This window comes from Trachypithecus francoisi, unplaced genomic scaffold (genome assembly GCF_009764315.1).
Source record: "Trachypithecus francoisi isolate TF-2019V2 unplaced genomic scaffold, Tfra_2.0 Lachesis_group13, whole genome shotgun sequence".
Taxonomy (NCBI): Eukaryota; Metazoa; Chordata; class Mammalia; order Primates; family Cercopithecidae; genus Trachypithecus; species Trachypithecus francoisi.
In genome coordinates, this window is record NW_022681458.1 from 63,057,239 (window position 1) to 63,070,418 (window position 13,180).

Consider the following 13,180-nt stretch of genomic DNA (forward strand, 5'->3'; position numbering starts at 1 on the left):
TTCTGCTACAATTATTTGATGTGAAGAGTGGGCAGAACTCTCTTTGCAAACCCCCAACGCAAATAAGTGAGAAGTTTATCACAACACTTCTGATTGTCTTAATTCCATGTTTAAATCTGTACAGATTAAGTGGAAGGAATTTTTAGGGAGAAATTATGTGGAGGGAGGTCTCCTGGCCTAGATACACAGGAAAGAGGTTTTTCCATATGTTTAATATTATTGCTCCATCCAAATTGAAGAGACATTCATATATTTGGAAGCGCATATGAATCCAGAAGAAACTGGTTCTTATTTCAAGCTGGAAAAATGAGAGCCTAAATGATGATCAGCCTTTCAGTTAATACTTATTGAGCACCTACTATGTACCAGTTCCTATCATAAGTGTTGGGGATATACTAGACCACAAGAAGGTGCCTTTTTCCTCTAGGAAATTTTCTTCTAATTCAGTGTTTCTCAACCTTCACACTATTGACATTTGGTGCTAGGTAATTCCTGGTTGTGGGAGGCTGTCCTGTCCAGCACACTCTAGGATACTGAGCAGCATTGCTGGCCTCTACCAACGAGATACCAGTACAACATCCCCAGTTGTGAAAAACCAGAACTGTCTCTAGACGTTGCCAAATGTTCCCTGGGGGACAAAATTACCCCCAGTTAAGAACCATTGTTCTAATGTGATGAGGACTTATAATAAACAAATGATGAGTACAATGATAAACCTGATGATGAAATCGAATAACGTAATGAATTTTGACATGTGTTGGTCAACTTTTCATCAAAGAAGGAATCGAAGAAGCCTCTCCGAGAAAGTGGCATAGAGCAGAGACCCAAATGCAGATGTCAGTCATGTATTCTCCTGCTTGCATTTGGTTGCCATTGCCCTCTAAGTCACCATACACTTTCTAAGCTACCTTGCTTTTATCATTTTACACTGACTGCTGCCCACTCCTCCTGATCTGCTTCTGCTATGCTTGACCTGCAGACTCTGCTCTAGCCATTATACACTCTGACATGCACTTTCACATGCTCATTTCCCAAAGCATTATCGTCCAATGCAAAGGTCTTTTCCTGATGACTCTGGCATAACAAGAAGGAAATTAATCCTCAGGACAAGAAACTTAAAATTGTAAGACAACTGTTTCCAAAGTTCTTTGTCCTTCCGAGCATGAGTGGGTGTATTTTAGCTCCCTTGCTCCTCTCTGTCTCTCTCTGCCCTAATCCTGACCAGCCACTGTGTTCCCAGAGCTACTATCCCCTTAAAGGAACCTTCCTTTTATCTCTTAATTCTTGTGTTTACAACCCCAAGCCCCTGCCTCTAGTGCTTCCAAAAATACATTAAAAACTCCTCTTGCTTTATCATACAGAGAAGTATTTGTATTTTAAACCTCAACATCTCTTATCTGGATTAACACAGAGACCTTCTCTCTCCAAAAAAAAAAAAAAACCTCCTCAAAGAGGCTTCCCAAACAGAACAATTTCCCAATAATGAGAAAATAGCTACAGTAATTTTATTTATTTTTAAAACAGTAATTTTGCCTTTCTGCCCCATGACTATGGCAGTAATCATCCACTTGAATCCTCTGTAGTAAAAAGAAAAGAAAAAAATCACCTGAAAATTTAGAAGATTCAAAATGAACATTCTAACTCGGCCACATTCTTAAAGGAAATCTAAATCCCTTGCTAAACCTGGAAAGCAAAAATATATTTGCTAATAAGTTAAGTAAGGTATAGTAGAAGATTTCTGACTTGGTAAGTTCTCTAACTTACGGGGTCTCATTTTGTTTTAGAGGTGAATGCTCTTGGGAGGGGTGCTTTTTAAAAAGTAAAGTTTATTTTTTAGAGATCTTTTAGGTTCACAGAAAAATTGAGAGAAAGGTACAGAGATTTCCTATATGTTCCCTGCCCCCACATGTGCAGTTTCTCTCTTTATCAGCATCTCCCCTCAGAATAGCTTGTTTACAATCAATGGGCCTACAGTGACACATCACTATCACCCAAATTCCACAGTTTACAGGAAGGTTCACTCTTGATGATGTACATTCCAAATGTCCAATTCCACGTACATATGGGTTTGAACAAATGTGTAATGACATGCATCCACCATCATAGCATCATGGAAACCATTTTCACTGCCCTAATAATCCCCTGTGCTCTGCTTGTTCATTGCTCCCTTCCCTCTAACCTCTGGTAAACACTAATCTGTACTGTTCCCATAATTTTGCCTTGTCCATAATGTCATATAGTTAGAATCATACAGGACTTTCCAGATTGGCGTTTTTCATTTAGTAATATGCATTCAAGTTTCCTCCATGTCCTTTCATGGCTTGATAGCTCATTTATGCTTAGCGCTAAATAATATTCTAGACAACCCTGGGCAAAGCAGGGAGACCCTGTCTCTACAAAAAATTTTTTAAAGTAGACAGGTGTGATGGTGTGTACCTGTGATCCCAGCTACTCAGGAGGCTGAGGTCAGAGGATCCCTTGACTCTGGTAGGTTGAGACTGCAGTGAGCCATGATTATGCTACTACACTCCAGTCCAGGTGACACAGAGCAAGACTCTGTCTCAAATAACATAAATAAATCAATAAATCAATAAATATCCCATTGTCTGCATTTAGCACAGTTTGTTCATCCGTTAATCTACTGGCATCTTAGTTACTTCCAAATTTTGGCAATTATGAATAAAGCTGTTGTGGACATCCATGTGCAGCTTTTTATGTGAACATAAGTTTTCAATTTATATAGATAAATACCAAGGAACTCGATTGCTGGATCATATGGCGAGAGTGTGTTTAGTTTTGTAAGAAACTGCTAAACTATTTTTCAAAGAGGCTGTACCATTTTGGATTCCCACCAGCAATGAATGAGCGTTCCTGTTGCTCTATATCCTTGTCAGCATTTGGCATTGTCAGTGTTCCAGATTTTGACCACTTTGATAGCTGTGTTGTGGTATCTCATTGCTGTTTTAATGGGCCTCATCTTTAATTGGGAATAATACTTAAATCACAGAGTTGTTATAAGGATTAAATGAAATAATGTGCAAAACATGTAGCACAATGCATAGCATTTTAAGAGGGACTTAATAAATATTAGTTTCTTTGCCCTCCCTCTCTGTGGTTAAACCTTACAACTTATGAAAGCTTTCTCATTCAGCCCAGATTCTTTCCCCCAGATGTAGCATTACTGTTGTCATACATGTCTAGGTCTCTTAATACTGTTTAGTTATTGGAGGCTGTTACAAGTATAGTTAGGATTTAAGAATGCACATTCGCGGTTAAGGGAATGAGACTCTCGTTTAGACTCCATTCCTAACAGCACTTGAACAAAAATTAATTATAATAAGAATAATCAATATTATAGTAAATATAACCAGTCAATAAACAAGATAGTCATTTCCTTAAATATAAAATTTAGGCTCTTAGGCTGGGTGTGGTGGTGAATGCTTATAATACCAGCACTGTGGGAGGTGAGATTGCTTGAGCAATCTCTGTCTCAAAAAGAAAAATAATAATAATGATAATAATAAACAGAAGTTTAGGAAAACTGAACAACTCAGGTGAGATAATTTGTGCTTATACATACCTGGACTTTAAAGTGATTCCTTTTTCATATAATTATCAACAGAGTAAGCAGGCAGATTGCTTGAGCCCGGGAGTTCGAGACCAGCCTGGGTAACATGGCAAAACCCTGTATCTACAAAACACACACACACACACACACACACAAATGAGCCAGGCGTGGTGCCATGCTCCTGTAGTCCCAGATACTTGGGAGACTGAGATGGATGGGTGGCTTGAGCCCAAGAGGCCAAAGCTACAGTGAGCCAAGATTGCACCATTGCATTTCAGCCTGGGTGACAGAGTAAGACCCTCTGTCTCAAAAAATAAAATAAAAATAAAATTTGGACTCTGAATCTTAAAACACCTATGTGATATTTTCTCTTGTTAACAGCAGTGACAGCAGTTGGAGTAGTTAGTTAATAAAGCTAAGTATTGTCTCTTTATGTTGGTAAGAGTACAGAACCTGGGGCCAGACTGTTGGCTGGGTTCAAATCCTAGCTTCACCACTTACTGGCTGAGTAACAGCAATTATTTAACTTCCCTGAGGCTCAGTTTTCTGTAAAAATATGAATAATAATACCAACTACTATCTTAGTGTTAGCAGTTGTTACCATCATGTCTGAAAAAGATGGTGAAGGCCCAACATGTTACATACTCTCCCCACTCCTCGCCCCGCAATGTCATGCTCAGATGACGATTGGTCTCAGATTGAAGACCAGTTTTATTATTTGAGTTCACAGGATGTGATAAAATAAAAGTTGCTTTAATAATGTTAACAGCTACCCTTGTTCAACGGGCACTGAATTGATAGTTTAAAACAAAAAGTAGTATCTTTTTTTCTGCTTGTGATTTAAAAATGCTTCTTTGTTAAAATGTAGCGATCACCGTCCATGCAGATTGCTACTAGAAATTTGGCATACTGCTACCTTCTAGACTTTTATCCAAGTGTGAGCATAGTCACAGGCACACACACATTTATTATAAAAAACTAAACAAACAAATGAAAATTAATTGAATTAGCCTATATATACTGTATTACAACCTGTTTTTTTGTTAAATTGAAAAAAATCAGAAACATATTCTGTGTTTAAGTAGAGCAATTAATTTTAATAAGTGTGTAGTATTCTGCTATTTGAATATAAAACAATTTAAACAGTATTTTATTAATAAGGAGATAGATTTGCTTTGATTTCTTAATATTATAAACAATAATTAATGCTTACTCTGTTGATAATTATATGAACAAGGAATCACTTTAAAGTCCAGGTATGTATAAACAGAAATTATCTCACCTGAGTTTTTCAGTTTTTCTGAACTTCTGTTTATTATTGTTATTATTATTATTTTTCTTTTTGAGACAGAGTCTCATTCTGTCACCCAGGCTGGAGAGCAGTGGCACAATCTCGACTCACTACAACCTCCACCTCCAGGGTTCAAGCAATTTTCGTGCCTCAGCCTCCCGAGTAACTGGGACTACAGATACCCGCCACCACGCTGGCTATATGTTTTGCATTTTAGTAGAGACGGGGTTTCACCATGTTGCCCAGGATGGTCTTGAACTCCTGGGCTCAAGTGACCCGCTGGTCTTGGCCTCCCAAAGTGCTGGGATTACAGGCATGAGCCACTGTGCCCGGCCTGAATGTTCTAAAGTGTTGTTGATGGTACAATGGTGAAGAATTGCAGCAGGGACACTGAGCTGACTGTCACTCAGTTCGCAATTTGGGTTTTATAGTTATCATGTTCTTGAATGATCTACCTGATAATTCTAGAACATATGGAACCACATTTCATTGGAGGGCAAAGGTTTTTTTTTTTTTTTTTTTTTTTGTCAGTTCTGTCTTATTTTAAGTGAACACAGGAGCTATCAATCTTTACATTAATGAAATATCAACTTTGTCAATCATTTTAACCAATTAAGAAAAAGGGAAATTACATAAAGAAATAGGGCAAAGATTACTGATGAATAATAATGTGGATGTCTGAATATGTGATGTGTCTTCTCTCGTAAGGGCCATTTAAAAGATACATTTAGTGCTTCTCTGTTTCTGAGTGCTGTGGCCTAATGCTTTTGAACTATAATAGTTCAGCGAATTCTCCTTTGGAAAAGAAATTAAGTGACCAGCATGATGGGGACTTAGGATTCACATCAATTGCAGGAAAACAGTAAATGAAAACCACATACTTTCCTATCTTAATTGGGATGTGATCGCCTCATACAGATAATTATAGCATGTTCTTTCATCATTGTTTTTCAGATGTAAAAATGCACTCTTGTTTTACATTTAAAGATAAGCAGCTGACCTTTCTTTTCAGCTCCAGCAGCATCTTATTTTGTCGATAATCTGCCTCATTAATGAAAATCAGAAGCAGCTTGAAGTACTTCGTGCATAATTAATTATCTTGGCAAGAAGATTTATGAATGTAATTTTTCTCAATTGCTCCAATCAGGCATAAGTGAGACAAACAAATATATTAAAACTAAGCTATTCATGGTCTGTGTGTACAAGACAGTGTCAAGGACGTCTAGGAGAATTAAGACATGAGGGCAGACAATCTCTTTTTACTACCCAGATCACATATGGGTTATACATCTTTAGGGGCAGGAAGGATAATAGAATTCACATCAGAAGGTTTTGTGGTTTTATAATTTGAGTAAAATGTGTATCATAATCATGCAGTATATTCCTTGTCAATGGGCAATTTAAATGATATTAAAGATGACATATATGAGCATAGCCTCTGGGCACCAATCTTGTGTCTGGTGGACATCTGTAAAACTGTGCACCCATACAGGCACATGTGAGTGTATTCTCTTGTATAGGATGCCGCCTTCTAACTAGGATTTAGAACTTGAATGATTGAACAGCTTAAATGCATAATTTTGAAAGTCCTTCTCTGGAAGTTCCTTGACTTACCTGAGCTTCTTATCTATTGCTTTGGAAATTTTGAAATGGAGATACTAAACCTATCACCAAGAGATTTTGTGAAAAATAATTGAGAAGGTGTGAGTGAAAATACTTTGAAACATTTACATCCACAAAATGTCAGTCCTGGTCCCATGATTGTGACGACGCATAATGAGCCTCTTCAGTTGCATTCTTGAGTGTATCTTTCATATTCCAAGAGGTGGTATTCCTGGATAAAGAGTGTTATTCCCAAAAGTGGAAATTGGGGGTTGATAGAATGTGAACAAGTTTTAAGTCCCATGATCCACCTTGTCAAATTACCCCCACAAAAGTTGTTTAAATTTGACTCCAACTAGTTGGAGTTGAGTACTAGTTCCCACCATATTGGTCAGTCTTGAGCATTACCTTTTATTTTCATGTTTGCAAATCTGGTCTTGTTGTTTAACTTAGTATTTCCTAAATCTCTAGTGATTGCATTAAAAATACATGCATTTGCATCTCTCAATAAATGTGAGCTGCTGCCTCAAAAAAAAAAAAAAAAAAAAAGGAAAAAAAAAGTCCTCTGAAGGCAGCTTTCATACGTTGGCTGGCATAAGGCCAAAATAAGGGTTGCATTATTTTGGTGACACTGGTATCAAACCGTTGGGTCAGTAACAGGTATAAATGACTGTCCCACTGTCCACAGATGAAAATTTATCACAGAATTTCATTTTGGTATGCAGTCTGTCTCTAGAATTCTCTCTAGGGCACGCCAACAGTAAATGCAAAGGATCTGATAGTATTTGTAGAAGGATCATGTAATTTTGACAGCAAAAAAACCTTTTCTAACTGGAATGTATGCGAATGACTATTGCTTCCAACGGCACTGCAGTTCAAAGGTTGAAACAGAGGGACTCTGGTGCAGGTGGCATGGATACCAATCCTAGCTTTTACATTTACTAGGTATGTGGTTTTGGACCAGTTACTTGGCCTCTGTGCCTTTTTCTATAAAATGGGGATAATAACAGTATCTACCTATAGATTTATTATAAAAATAAAAAATATACATTTTAAAATGCTTTGAGCACAGCTTGGCATATTGTAGGTGCTCAATACTTTTCAAATGTTCACCATATCACTACATACTTTGGTGGTCACTTTCTGAGCTTTACTGGATAATCACTAGCCTACAAAATCAGACACACTGGCCACATCCCACACCAATTCCATAAACCACTAGATAGTCTTAACTTTCTAAAATGTTCTGATATGAACAGGGCATAAATACCATTTCATGTCTTTATATCCAGTCTAGTTTACTCAAAAGGTCAGCTTTAGCTGGAAGATAGAGTTTAAAACCAATTTTCCACTTCTGAAGTTTCTCCGCCCTTTAGCTATTTCTCTAGGTCACTTATACTTATTATAGTTGATCACATTTTCATTAAATTAGGTCATTCCTGTATACTGTTCAGTTGAACTGATGGCTTACCAACATTTTGGTTATTGAAGCCCCCAAGTCGGTTGGTAAGGGGGATGGGGACACACTGTGACCACATTCACTCTCAGAAGTGATGTGTGTGTGTGCTCCCTGGGGAAGGCTCTGTGGTTGCTTCTAATCCTCATGCCCGTTGTATGACAGAATTAGCTGTTGCTGCCTATCTGCTAAGCCCTGGGGCTGTCTGTGGATCTCCTTTTACCTCTCTAAGCTCTTTTCCTTCCCTACCCCTGGTGTTTGTCCCTGGTGATCATTGGCTTCTCTTTTCTCCTGCCACCATCCCAAACTAGCCAGTGAGTAGAAATCATTTTCCCCTCTTCCCTCATTCTCATGATCCAATCCCAAAGACAACCCAAAAGGATGAATTAATTTTAATGAATATTGTAGGGAGACTCTTAAGCAAACAGTAAATGGCATGCTTTAAAAAGATGAAGACATCTTTTAACATTTACCAGTTATTTATTCTGTCTATATGACAGTTTCTGATTCATTGTTTTTCCCAACAACCAGAGGTTCAGGCCAAAACTTTGGTAGGAAATACATTAAGCTGCCTGACCTAGGAAATGGGAAGGTAAAAGGAAAATGTCAAACTTTGGTCCCACTCCTAAGTAGCTCTGTACCGTCTGTCGGTCCGTCTCTCACTCCCTTTATCTTACACACACAGTGAATATAATTGGCTGAAGATCACTTAGGGTGGAACTTTAAGTTATATTGGGAAAACCATGCCTTCGATATCTTTGGCAGGGATACACATTGCCAAGACACTGGATGGGGCTGTTTCCTCTCCTGAAAAACAATTTCTTTCCACTGCTGGGGAAGTTATTTTCAATGAGTCAGAGGTAATGTTAGAAATAAAATTTAAGTCCAGAGACTTCTACTGTACTGATTTTGTCCATTGGACGAAATAACTTTCCATCCATTAAGTAGTTGGAAGTAAAGAGCCTACCTAAACACAGATAATTGTTGTGGGCAATGTTAAGAAGGGAAGTCCTTACTGCCTTTTTTTTAAATGAAATATAGATGTAAGAAGAGAAATTATATGCTAACACAAGTCAGAATAGTTAAACACATAAAATTATTATTCTAGACAGGAAAAAGGATTGTATGTAAAGCTGTTCATAAAGTAACAAGTTTTGCCTTAAAATAACATATTTTAGCTTTCCTACTGCCCCTCAATAGAGAATACCGGGATTTGATACTGGAATTTGTTGAGGAGATACAGATACCTTCCAGCTGATTTCAGTAATTCACAAAGGGCTCCCAAATTCTACAGAAGAAAATTGTGAGCATTGTCCTCCTGGAATCTCTAAGTCCAAATAGTAACAGGCCAATAACTAGATCAGTCCCAGAATGCATCTAAAAATGGAAACCCAATCCACGTTTTTGGCAGTAATTGTTTTTTTTCTGCCCTCCTCCCAAGTCTGCAGGTGCAAACATCAGCAACACAGCTTTAGCATCTCTTCTAATGTGCATTAGAATCACCTAGTGGACCAAACAGATATTTCAAATCTGGTTATTGCTAGTTAAGTCCAGAGCTCAATTGACTGTATTGTCTAATACAAAATACAACTGGTTCCCCTACTGTAAAAAAAGAAGAAAAAAACCCAAAGCCCTATGGAAACATGCCTTCAAAATCAAAGCAGGCATTAGAACTGTCACCTGTGACCATCAACTACAGTTGAAAGCATTTCTCTGTATGTGTGTATTTTTGGTAATTGCAAGAGAGACTGTCAAAAAGTCTTGGGTTAAAGAAGATAAATAACTGATGCTTTTTTCCTTTATTAGTGTTTTGTCCTTAATAGAACCTGGTTATTCAGCAAGTTCTGCACGTGGAAAAGAAAATGAAAGTAATTTGATGAGATTTTCATCTCCCCTTAAGCATTTCTGTTAAGGTGGTTTGAATTGCTTATTGCTAGTTCACCTCCTCCAGCATAATAAAGATAAAGATCTGATTTCAGATTGTAGAACAAATTGCAGAAAAATAAGCTGCAGTGGTTTATGACATTCTGATGCATTGCTTTGGGCTGCAGCAGAAGTTCACCTTCTTGATGCCTCCATTGTTTATCCTTGACCATCAGAGAGGATTTTCTATTGCTTGCATGCCCCATCTTTCAGTCCTATCTTTGGCACATGTCATTTGAGAAGTGAAATTCTCAGCCTGCTCTTGCTGTCACCACTGCCCGCAGCTGGCATCTTGCTCTCAGGGACTCCTTCTGACAGGTCTGACCCACACATTCATTCTCCTCTCTAATGAACTATTTTCACTGAGCCCCTGATTGTATACAGGACCTAATTCGGTGTTAAAATTGGGTTCTATAACCATAGCTTTGCATTTTGGTTTTTATTTTAAGAATGTTCATAAATATAGCCTAATGAGATATATATAGGCCACTTCTCTTCTCCAGAATCCTTTATTGCTGCAGATGTATATAATAAGCAGGAAAAATATTGCATAGTATGAATTTTGACACTGGCATTTCTGTCCTTACCTACAAGAATTTCCTCCTATTGGTTGTTTGAAATTAGGCAAGTTATTGAACTGTCTATTGAACTGTTACCTCATCTATTGAAAAGACAAATATCTTTATCACAGGAGGGGTGCAAAGATTAGTTGAAGTTATGTTGTAACCTACCTAAATTAGTACCTAATGCTTCTCTTGGAAGGAAGGCTGGTTCACTTCTTTTACTTTCTTCATTCTTATCTACCAGCAGGGGTCCAAAGTGGGACTTCCAACAAGACAAAAATTAAAAATATTTTAAAAACGGAGTCCTTCTTTGCTCAAGGCTAAATACCTTCAATAGGTATTTAGCCCAAGCTTCCCTCTTTTCCAACCTTCCCACTATTTTTGGTACATCCCTGTATCAACTTTCCTCATGCGTCTTCAGTGATGAACAAGACAAGCAAAGAAATGCATGTCTCACCTAATCAAAGAAAAAAATGTGGGGAGGAGCCCCTTTGTTACCTCTGCTTTCCCGAAAGCTATCATCCTTTACTCAGCCAATGAATGTAGCCAATGTCTTAGTCCATTTTGCATTGCTACAAAGGAATACCTGAAACTGGGTAATTTATGAAGATGAAAGGGTTATTTGGCCCATGATTCTGCTGGCTGAAAGATTGGGCATCTGTTGAAAGTTCAGGCTGCTTCTACCCATGGCAGAAGGTGAAGGGGAGTTTCCATATGCAGAGATCACATGGCAAGAGAGGAAGCAAGAGAACACGTGGAGGCACCAGGCTCTTTTTAACAACCAGGTCTGCTGGGAAGTAATAAAGGGAGAACTCTCCCACAGCCCCCACAAAGGAAGGACATTAATCTACTCATGAGGGGTCTACTCCTATGATCCAAATACCTTCCATTAGATCCCATCTCCAACACTGGGAATCAAATTTCAACATGGGGTTTAGAGGGAACAAACATCAAAACTGTAGCAGCCAACATCCACACTTAGATGTTCATAAATGCTACCAACTGATATCTCACACCGCTCTTCTCCTGACTCCACTTTTTAAATACCCCTAATTAAAGCTCAGTCTTTAAGTCTACATTTAACAAATATAGTCCAAATATATTTTAATTGGAGAACCATCCAATAATAATAGAATGCAACCTACTGATGTGATTTTAAATTTTCTAGTAGCCACATTTTAAAAGTAAAAAGAAATTAAAAAGCAAAAAGCCACATAAAAAAAGTGAAAACCAATAATATTTTTAAATTAACCCAACATATACAAAATGTTATTTCAATAGGTAATCAATGGTAACATTTTTTTTTGTTGAGACAGGGTCTCACTCCTATTGCCCAGGCTGGAGTGCAGTGGCATGATCTTGGCTCACTGCAGCCTCAACTTTGCAGGTTCAGATGATCTTCCTCCCTTAGCCTCTCTGAGTAGCTGTGACTACAGGTGTGTGCCACCACCCAAAGCTAATTTTTTGTATTTTTTTAGTAGAGATTGGGTTTTGCCATGTTGCCCAGGCTGGTCTCAAACTCTTGTGCTCAAGCGATCTACCTGCCTCAGCTTCCCAAACTGCTCGGTTTACAGGCATGAACCACCATACTCATACTCATACTGATATTCTTAATGAGATATTTTCATTATACTTTATGCTAAGTCTGTGACATCTGCTGTGTGCTTTATACATGGAGCATGTCTCAGTTAGGACTAGTCACTTTCCAAGTACTAGATAGCTATGTTGATTAGTGGCTACTGTATTGGACAGTGCAGGTTTTCCTGCCACCCCACTTTAATTTTGAAGGAAGCTCTTTATTTTCACTGAACATTCCTGATTGCTTCCTCTCTGTATCTTTGCTGACTTTCCTTTTTCTCCATCTCTTGTCATTCTGTGATAGATGCCACCCTATCACTACACACACACCACTACAAAGATCTGCCTCACTCCTCTGCTGAGTTCTATCTTCTCTGGGCATCAAATACCTAGAATGCCCTATCAAATTAATGGGATGACCACGAACACATTGCTCAGATGAAACTGAAAGAAACTGGGAAGAAAGGAAAAATATTCTAATTTACCCCTTTAATCCATCATTGCTCAGAACCAATTTCCAGTGCATACTTCGAATACTTTTTGTTTTCCTTCCATTGCACATCTCCTCAGCTTATGGCTCATGTTTTCCTAGTTTTGCAGGGACCATGTTCTACATAAATGTCCTGGTGCATCATTTACTGTGCTTATCACTCAGGCTTCTGGACAGCAGCTGACATAATTTAAAACCTTATAAAAAGTGCACTTAGAATATCTATGCAGCTGTCTGAAGTAGCTACTCGCCAGGCACAATGACTGATTTACTGGGTGGCAGAATATTATGATTGACATGCTCCTGGTTATTTAGGGTGTCCTATCTTGTGATCGGAAGGACTCTGAGAGCCTATTTTGTGTGCATCCCATAGCATACATGGTAAATCTGATCTAAGAGTCTGCTCCTGTGTGTGAATACCTCATCATGAGATGTAACACCCTCATGATGATTGACGTACTTCCGAGTGTTATGCCAACTTGTTTTTATGTTTCTTTCCAGGGTGCATCTGGTAGTAACAGTGTGTAGATCTAGAGAGTCAGCATGATGTAACAGGCAGGAACGTGAATAAGACACGCTAAACATTATCATAGTTCTTTACATTCTCTTAAAGAGAATAGTACTGTCTCACAGGAATAGTATCCTTTGGGAGTTGAAATAGTATGTGCCAAATCCAGAAGATGAGGTCAGTAGATACCGTTTAAAAATC

At 38.2% G+C, this 13,180-nt stretch overlaps 1 protein-coding gene across 2 annotated transcripts in view; it reads left to right on the forward strand.

Moving 5' to 3' along the window:
* CCDC141 (coiled-coil domain containing 141) overlaps positions 1-13,180 on the forward strand; it is a 222,600-nt gene that overhangs the window by 93,997 nt on the left and 115,423 nt on the right. The window lies entirely within an intron of this gene.